Raw genomic sequence first — 10,781 nt, forward strand, 5'->3', positions numbered from 1 at the left:
AGTTAAAGTCTGGATTTCACAAACAACACAGTACCCATACTGCTCTCATTAGGGTTACAAACAGTCTCCTGGTGTGTGCAGTTTTTTTGCTCATCGACTTCAGTGCTGTGTTTGACACTATTGATCATAAAACTTTAATCAATAGACTACATCAATGCGTCGATATCGTGAACTGCTCATTAGTCATATCTGTCAAATAGAGAATCTTCTGTTTCAGTTGGTAACTATGTTTGATCTTCAGCTCCACTGATGTTCAGAGTGCCACAGGGATCTATTCTTGGTCCCATTTTGTTTTCCCTTTATACATCAGATCAGCAACATGTCATCATACCCCTAGCACTAAGACCACACCCCTTTTTGGGGGAAAGAATAGTGCTATTACATACCCAGAACAGACAAACCAAACACTGGCTCTAGATAGGGTCTTTTATGTGTTTTGCAGCCACTGTAGTTTCTATACACGCTTCACAGCCCATTTTCATTCCCAGGTCGTCAAATACTAATGCAAGCAGTATTTAGTTGGTTAACCTCACTGCTAGATGACACTAAATCCTACACACTGGTCCTTTAAGAGAGACTTGAAAACTGTTAACCTATCCTTTAATATGGGGTCTGACAATAGGTGATAGAAAGTCAAAGAAGCTGTGTCATGCTGGGCCAGCATCTCTCCCCCCCCCGCCCCTCCCCTCTCTCTCTCACACACACACTGCAGTAGATCAATATGCTGTGACAGAGCCAAGCGGTTGTGAGTCAGCACTGACTCTTCAGCATCTTTCTCTCTCTTCATTCTGTTCTTCTCATTCTCTCCATCGAAAAACTCTCTCTCTCATAAGAGTAAAGCAGACTGCAAATACAAACATTCAGTTATAAATCAAACTGCTGTGTTACTTGTCCAATCATGTTCTTTTTGTAAGCATTCAAACCATCCAAGAACTTTGTTAGAACTAATTTTAATTACATTTTTGTAAAAAAAAGTACATACAATAAATACTGACATAAGAATGTAGCTACTTGAAGTATCAAAAGTATTATGCTAAAATGGCCCCATTCAGTGTTGTATTTATTCTATTTTTAATATGATGTAATATGTTAGAATATTATTATTAAATCATTAATGTGTAAGCAGAATTTGAATGTTGTCAAGGGAGAACTAGCTTTAATAATTTTATATACTGTTAGGTTGTTAAATCTATAAAAATGTAAATTTCATAAACTGATTGCACATAAATCCAAGTAGGCCTAACTATAGATTTTCCTCAGACATACAGGGGCGGATCTAGAGAAATATTCATGGGTTGCCAGAGGGGAGAAATATATGCTGATTCAATCACAAAATATCACATATATCAATATTTCCTTGGAAAAACCCCCAAATGAAGATATTTGAACACAACATTACATTTTCGTTGCCCATTAGTAAAGCATTGAATACAAATATCTCTATCTTTGGCATTAGAAATCAACATTATTTCCAAATCTTAATACATTTTTACATTTGACACTAATCTGGGGTAGCCAGGCCCCCTAGAGCTGCCCCTGGAGATATATAACGGAGTAGCAAAGTATAAATTATCATAAAACCAACAAACTACTTACAAATAAAGTTAAATTCCACCACTGACTACAATACACTTAACAATCATCAGCATGTTGACCTGTTGGTTTTAGCCTCTGTCTGTTAGCATGGTATCATGTATGGTACCCATCAAGTGGACATATAAGACCGTTTCACATGATTCTCATATATATTCACATATTGTTGCATAAAAAAAACCAAATACAAACAGCTGGAAACACAAAAAGTCAGCTGGGGATCATTTTCAATCTCAGAGTTTTATGCTAGCTAGCTAGAGGCGATAAAATCTGCTAGCGACAATCGTCATTTACGGTTTCAAAACATGTCACTGTTATTGGTGAAAACTGAATATGTGCCGTGTGAGACCGAAAAGCTTGTCAGATGTAGCAATTAGGGATGTAACGATACACTCAACTCATGATTCAATACAATTCACGATAAGTTGATGGGTCCGTCAGCCGTCTTTTACGCCTTGACGCGAGTGAAGTAGGACGTCAAACAAGCAAAGTCAAAAGTAGATGGTGCCGTCTGCTGTTTAATAATAATAATAATAATAATAATAAGAAGAAGAAGAATAATGATTCATTTTTCATATCACTGATTTGAATCATCACATATTTGTATTGCAATTTAACGGTCTTGCTATATATCGTTAGATTCCTAGTAGCAACAGTAAGAAAGGGGGTAAGGGCTGACCGAACAGTCAGTTAACTTGATCTGTTTACTGAACATTAGCATCAGCTGACATACTTCTCTCCAGGACACTTCCTGGGGAAAAATTGGGAAATTATAGATAAAAAAGTGTTACCGAAACGAAACAACAATAAAACAAAAACACCATAAAAACCTATTGAAGTGCACCTGATTAAACATGACTACGTGTCTGAACCCTTTAAAAAAAGTGTTTCAGAATGATCCCTTTCTTTGTTTTGGGTTCCACATTAATCCCTGATGAAAGATGTCGGGCCAAAGGGGCATTATACACATCACATTACACTCAGATCTATCTGACTGTTGTATCGGTTGAGGTCACACCAGAATAAAAGCTTCATTTCCTAAGTTTTTGCCAGAACAGAGAGGATGCTGGGTAAACAGTCGGCCTACTGTGGCTGCAGGCTCTGTTTATAGACTGGTGGGAGTCTGTTTGTTCAGTGTGTGTGTCGCTTCATTCACTGCGATGTGGCTCAGATTGAGGTCTACGCCGACACAAAGGCTCCTCTGTTTGACCTGCTGAGTGTGTGTGTGTGCGTGTTTCCAGGTTAGATGGACTTGTGAGGACACATGACAGCTTCTACCCTTATGAGGACATTTTGGAGATCTTCATATTGCCTGTAGGAATATTTGTTCAGATAAGGGTTCAAGTTAGGTTTAATATGGTAATCCTCCAGGGAGTCTGTGTTCATTTATTTTTCATTAACATTCTTTTTTTTTTGTCAAAAAAACAAAACGTTTTTGTTTACAAATAAAAACAAAAAACTTACATAAAAGACAGACAAATGTAAATTAGCTAATTACTGTTTTGATGCAAAGTGTTATTTATGTAGCTCCTGGTTGGTCAAACAGTTTCCTCCACCAGCCAATAATATCTCTTGTTCAGAAATGGATTGATCTGTTGCTCTCAGTGGGCGGGATATATTAGGCAGCAAGTGAACAGTTTGTCCTCAAGTTGATGTGTTAGAAGCAGGAAAAATACGCAGTGTGAGGATGTGAGCGACTTTGACAAGGGCCACATTGTGATGGCTAGACGACTGGGTCAGAGCATTTCCAGAACTGCAGCTCTTGTGGGGTGTTTCCGATCTGCAGAGGTCAGTACCTATCAAAGGTGGTCAAAGGAAGGAAAAGAACCAGAGACAGGGTCATGGGGGGCCAAGGCTCATTGAAGCTTGTGGGGATCGAAGGCTGGCCCGTGTGGTCCGATCCAACAGACGAGCTACTGTAGCTCAAACTGCTGAAACAGTTAATGCTGGTTCTGATAGAAAGGGGTCTAAACACACAGTGCAGAGCAGTTTGTTGGTCTGGGGCTGCAGAACATTATGACCACCAGGGGGCCCAGGGGCTCATAATGTTATTGCTGATCGATGTATACTGTCAATATGACACTTCTGAGTATTTTTACCTTTGATACATGATAATTCTTCTGTACTTTTCCTTAAGTAGGATTTTAACTGCAGGACTCTTACCTGTAATAGAGTATTTTTACATTGATGTATTAGTACTTTTACTTCACTAGACCAGTGGAGGATTTACTTGCATCTAGTAGTGAAGCTGCAAGATTACAACTAACTAAAAACAGCTCAGCCTTCCAAGTGTGGAGTAGAAACTATGGTGGCCAGGAAAACTTGTGAAAAACAAAAAGCCCCTATATAGAGCCAGTGTTTGGTTTGTCCCCTCCAGGCTAGAGTAGTAACATGGCGGCCATCTTACAAGATGATCCGCTCCCTCTGTAGATGACAAATGCTCATTGTAAGGTAACAAAAACAGGTGATTATACACTAATGAAAACATCCCTATGAGTATTACATTCCATTTCTGCCAGTAGATCCTCCTGAATGTTACACACTGGACCTTTAAGATACAGCTATGCAGCCATAGCAGTGATGCACTTTGCAGTTTTACAGCAGTAACAAATCAGATTTTTGCTCTCTGATGTCAGTCTGTGTGGCGCCGGGTGAGGAAACCGTCCATCTACCTGCTCACTGCCTGCCTTGTTAAACAAACTGCAGACAGTCTGTGATTTCAGCTCCACTGTTTCATACCTCTAAAAGCAGAGCACTGAAATTAAAAGGATGTTAACAATCGTCAACAAGGGCGTGGGACACAATGAACCCCATAGTGACTGACTACCAACCCAATGATGGAGATGGTTGTCAAAAGTGCACAAGGTGTGTTTGGCAGTCTATCTTTTAAACAGAATAGGTTTCAGGAGAGTAAGGTCACTTAATTTCTACCTGACACTTTATGCTTCTAATACACGTTGAAAGGAAATCAAATAAGAACACAGTTATAAACCATCTTTTTTAACTGTAAACTAAAATGTTTATTTATTTTTAAATCCCAAAACGTAGTTGATAGCCCCTGAGTAGTGTCTCAGGTATTCATTTCAGGTGGCTTACAACCCAACAACCTCCACCAATAATATAGGACAGCTTGTATGTAAAATATTAAAACTATGAAATTATAAAATGCATAATTTGCAAAAATTATACATTTGCATAACACATGGCCTTTTGGGAGGGAGTGTCTGCAAGTCACCGTCTTAAAGTCTCCTCCATTCAATTTGGCAGCTGTTTAAAAAATAATCTATAATGTAGCCTGAGATGTATGTAAAACATTGGCATTTTAACATTTACTTTTGTCAAATTAACACCTTTAAATTATTATTTATGTCAGTTAATGTCTGTCTCTGTAATACTACTACTATTATAATAATAATAATAATAATGATAATGTACTGTATGTTCCTCTTTTTACCCTTTCTGCAACACATTCATGAGATTTTTCTGTTGTAGGATCTGATGTAGAAAGATTTGGCCGACATATTCGAAATCCATCAGTCAGCAGTGAGCCACATCATCATTGCAGGTGCTAACTTTCTTTATGCTGAACTTGGAGCTGTGGGCTATCTGAGGAAGCCCTAAAGGAAAATCTGCCAGATGTTTTACTTAACTACTCTGAAGTGGTAGTGGACTGCACTGAACTGCGCAGCCAAAAACAAAACCCTCTTCTCCTTCAGAGCGAGGTGTTCTCTGCCTACAGATCAATTTAAAGGGTTGATTGGTATGGCCCCTCATGGTGCAGGGACATTTGTGTCAGCTCTTTATGAAGTCTCCATCAGATCCTGAGGCAGTTTGGCATTACCTCTGTCCTCAATAGCCATCATGAAGGCTAGGGTTTCCTTGCTGAGGACTGTGTGCCCTGAAAGGTCTACATACCTGCCTTCCTGTGGAAGAAAGCACAAGAACTAAGGTCTTTCAACTTTATGCAGTCGCCTGCTTCTTGTTTAACTACCAAAATGGGCCTTTAGTCAAAGCCTGGGCAAACAAGTGCTAATCCCAGAACCACAGGAATGAGTAATACTACCAAACATTTTTGAGTGGGAAGGCACTTGGAAAATAAATACTTTGCTTAATAAGCACTGCCACATTAAGTCAAAGTCCAGCAATCAAAATCTTCTTAAAGTAAAATTACACAAGTATTGTCAGTAAAAAGTCCTCAGTGTCAAAAGTGAAAGTACTTATGATGCAGAATGGCTCAGTGTTACACTATTATATCAATTGTATTATAACCAATGCATCAAGATGTCAGCACTGTCATCAGAGGACAAGCATCTAGTAAAACTGCCTGTCTCTTTTCAGTTTGATTCCTATTTAATTTTATATATTAATTATATTATTTGTTTTTACATAAAATAAAGAAGACTATTACTAACAAGGCAGCTATGTAATGACCTAGCCAGTGAACTCTAATTTTGTTTAATCCCTAAAACCTCACCAGTAATTCAGACATTCTTCAAACCCACAGAAACTGTATTTTAAATTCTACTGAATGAGAGAGGATCGAAAGTATTTTCACTGTGCTATTCTCCAGTTATTTATTTTGTAAATTTTAAAGGATGTGAATATGTACCTGGAGGTAAAACTGGAGATATATATGGGATTATTAATGTGTAAAGACCTAAAGCCTGTCTTAATTTTCATCTTAAAATCTGTTCAAATAAAGTATGTTAATTAGTTAATGAAAAATTTTCAGGATAAAAACAACAAAACAGAAAATAGAATGTCTGAGTAATTGTAAGTGTAAATTAACTTTTATTACTACTTTTCTTTTGCGCTTATGGTTTTATAATGCGCAGTGTTAACATGCAAAGTAACTACAGCTGAACAGCAAAAAGTACAATATTTCCCTCTGAATGGCAGTGGAGTAGTGGCAGTCACATCATATGGAAACACCCAAAGTACAATACTTATAAGTAAATGTACTTAATTACTTTCTACCTCTGATGACTGCTAAATGTGTAAATAACCACAACTTTAAAAGTGATAAATTGTCAGTGCTGTGTTCATTACTGGTTTCTGCTGCCCCCAAGTGGCAGAAAATATCAGTTACCTCTAGTTTAAAGCTGTGCCAGTTTAGTGTCATTTCTCTATCAACATATTAATATGTTTCACATTGGTTGTGGGTCACTTCATGAACTTGAATGTATGTTTTTTATTTTGTAACTGTCAAATGCTAGGATAAACATCATATAAACACTAAAGTTACTTAAAATATGTTATATCCATTGTCATGTTGTAAACAGTTCTGTGTACAGTAGTTCATGTTATTCATATATTACAGGAAGAGCACTGTTTCTAATGTGTTGAAATATGAGGATGAACAGATGAACTGGCAATGAAATGACATTTTAAATGCAAGTATTTATTTCCTCAGCATCGTGGCTCTTCAGTCTCTGGCACATAGAGAGGTGTTTCAGCAGATATGTATAAAAGAGTGGGTGTTTAACACAGTTACAGTGTCTCTGTAAATACACTGCACAAACATGGGGGTATGAAGGTACCCTTGGAGGCCCAAAGTTGGGAAAATTGTTGAATCATCCAGGAACCCAAAGCAGCAAATATACTTCAACTTCACTCATAGAACTTATCTTGCACCAAAAAAACATTATCTTATGAAACTTAACACTTCTCCAAATTGTGACCTCTGCTCAGATGATCAGGTTGGCTTATTTAAGCACATCTCGGGACTGCAGAGAAGTCGGCCCACTTTGGAGACAAGTCTGTCACAGATACTAGATGATGATATACTACCATGTTCTCCCATTATTGTACTTCTAAATTACATGTCAACTCTAACGGTGACATACTTACAAAGATGTACAATGTTAGCTGGTCTGACTGTGGAGCACAAAAAGATCTGCGCTGTCAACCACAACACATGATCAATATGTAACAGTGGATTAATATTTACCTTGAAGTAATTAATATGGAGCTCTCAGTCCAGTCTCCTTCTGAGCAGAGACACTAATTCAGGTTGAATCGTGACAAATGATGTGTAAATAAAGACATGTAACTCGCACTGACCAAGAATCACAGTGTCAGCGTCGGTTGTGTTTGCTATGGTTTGGTGTTGCGATATATGATCTGATTTTAATGATGTGTGACTTAAAGAGACCACCACTCTAATTTACAGCTTGCAACCTGAAGACCTTCATTCTACTATCTACAGTCATAAACTCTGAAAGACTTCAAATGTTATGAAATTGCAACTGCAGGGTAGCTCTGTGCATGTTGATGTAAGCTGCCTTGTAAAATAAAGCATTTGATCACAAAACGTTACTGGTGCATAGAGAGGTATTTTGGCAGTATGAAAGAAAAACAAATCACCTCTCTGTTTTTGTTAACATAGTTGCACTTGCCAATAATGAGGATGGCGTAGTGTAGCTTAGTGCATTTGTGAATTTCATTTCAACTAACCCAGATGCTGGTCTCTTAAAGTGAGTCAGAGACAAGCCCATCAGGTAATGCGGTATGCCAAGGCTACCAGGGCGGGCTCATAAAGTGTGAGAGAAAATGCTAAAAAAAATTAACCACAAAAGGGATGAAACGGAGCAACATTTAAGTGGGCGTTAAAAGTTTGCTTTGCTGCCAGTCCAGGAATACAGGAAGTGCAGATTCCCCTGCCAGAAATAAGAACGCTGTAAAGTACGTTGCGATGTGTTAAATCCAAGCCTGGTGTAGTGACAGACCAGGTCTTTCATTAAAGCTGAGGGTAGATGGATTGACAGAGCTTGAATGGCAGTGTGTTGAACTGTGTGTTAAATGGCAATCACACAGGGTAGAGTATCACATGCTTCCAGCAACTGTACGGTGCTGTGACTTTACCAGATCACACAGGAGTAGCAACACAAGCTTATATATTTATGTTGGCTGGAAACACAACACTGTGGAAGCAAGTAGTGGCACATTGTCATGTTCGTAATTCTTGAGGACAGTGTAAGCAAAGAGAATCTTCTCTCTAACAAGTTTTCTGTGGTCCCTATTACCTTTCAAGAGGGGACGGCAGTAAATATAGCTCCCCATCTATCAGCTGCAGCCATCAAGCCAAGTCACTTTGATAAGATGAAGATTGGTCCTGCTCTAACCCCGAAGATCCACTGGGCACAGCTTTATGACGGCATGTCTGCTGTCAAAAATAAACCAGCCGAATATTCTATGGAACAGAGCGGAGAGACACTACTGGGACATGTTGCAGCACTGGTGGAATCTCAAGGAACAGGAGCGAAGTGCTCAGTGTAATTTGGGGGTAAATCTATGGGACTAAAGTGTAGCTCCTGGAAAAATTTGATCATTGGTTTGAACTTGTCATCTCCCCATCCAATTAGGCCTGAGCACTGATGTGGAAGATATCCGTTCCAGAGGATGAAGACTGGTTAAAAGGGAGGTCAGAAGCCTCTTCAAACAGGGGTGAAAATGGCAATGACATTAATTTTGTCCATACAGGAGGAGATACTGACACAGGTTTGTGTTAATATCGAGGTTCAAACAAGACTGCCTTGAAAATATATTGTGCTGTATGAGGTCTAAAAATCCTGTCCCAACTCCCGTTGAATTCCATCATGCACTGAGAATCGAAACTATTGGCCAGTTCCTCACCGGGCCTGAAGCTACCAGGAACGACAGTAGTAGACTTCCTCAACACAGTGGAGCGAAATATCACTGTCCGAAGTCAACTGATTTCACATCAAGTGTATTCTCTTCTATCTTGCAGGCTGCATCATCAACTGAGTAACTACTTAAGGCAAAGACTGGACCTCTGTGATGGAGCCTCCCAACGCAGTGGGTGTCTTGTAGGAATCAACTCAGACACTCTCCAACAGGCTTCTGTCATGCTGTGGAGTACAAACATTTATAGAAAAACACAGCAGAGAGAGAGGAAACAGAAGTGACGTAAGTGAGCTGGACTATGTGCTAGGCTATGGGCTAACCACTGACAGTATATAGTACCAAATAGACCAGTGCTTACGAGCCTGTTCCTCCCCACCTCCACGTCTCTTACATGCAAGATAGAAGAGATCAGATTGAGGGCTATGTCTCACTGTGTGACGATGAGCACAGAGACTGGCTGAACCACAATGGGCCAGTTGCGATCAAGCTAGCCGGCCCAGACGAAGGACTCCGGGAAGAGCGGAGAAAGGGGATTGTGGGTTAGGCAGGGAGAGGACACCTCCCTGCCCTTTCATGTGCATACATGGAAAAGTTTAAGACAAGGAGAGTGGCAGCAATTTTCCAATTGGATGTTTGAGGGAATCAGTTGAGCTGTCAGCTGACTGTGTATGGTTTCTAATAGGAAGCTTAGGAGGAATCTGCTGAGCCATCAGCTGATGTGTGTTTACGACTAGCTGTGATCATATGATATATCTGGAATTGAGAGCCTGACTTTGTGGCCTGCCTGAACTAGCTATGTGTGAGGGCTGGCATCTAAATTTAAAGCACCGCCCTGTTAGGTAGAGTCAGAGGGAGCTCCCCGCCTTCATAAGGACAGGTGAGGGCAATTAGTGCCTCTTTGTCTGAGGCCTGGTTGTGTGGCAGGATTGCTGTGTCATGCAGGTAAGGGAGAGAGGAGAACGCTGTCATATTGCCTTATTAGAAATCTAATGAGATCTTTTGTATATTTAGTTGTGGTGTGACTGTCCTGAGTGATCCAGACGGAGCATGCTCTGTAGCCCTGTGCTGAAGAGGTATGTCTCAGTGAACTTTGGGGTTTCATTAAACTGTAGATATATCACTAACATGATAACTTCTCTTCAGGCAAAGACTCAGCTCTTCCTTCTCCCCTTTTAAGCCAGAGTAGAGCTTTTCAACTGTTGCATTGCTTCTTAGCAGAGCCCCACATGTACAAGGTAACTGAAACCAGTATGGTAATGTAGGAGGGTCATGCTCTCTGAGGTATGTTGTTGTCAGCTGATGAGACTGACTTTTGTTATGTTTTCCTTTCCCCTTATTGCAGATTTAAGGCCAGACTGCTGCTTTGCCTGAGCCAGTTCGCCAAGGCGGTTGGCGAATGTGTTTACAGACTGTACAACTTACATAATCTGTAGATGGTTGAATATTGTCTTTTTATATTGGGTGTAGTGACACTGAATGTCTGAATCTGAACCAACTGAATCTCACTGTATTTTCTGTCTTTTGTTTTGATTAGGCAGTGG

The sequence above is a fragment of the Dicentrarchus labrax genome, unplaced genomic scaffold (genome assembly GCF_905237075.1).
Source record: "Dicentrarchus labrax unplaced genomic scaffold, dlabrax2021, whole genome shotgun sequence".
NCBI classification, from domain to species: Eukaryota; Metazoa; Chordata; class Actinopteri; family Moronidae; genus Dicentrarchus; species Dicentrarchus labrax.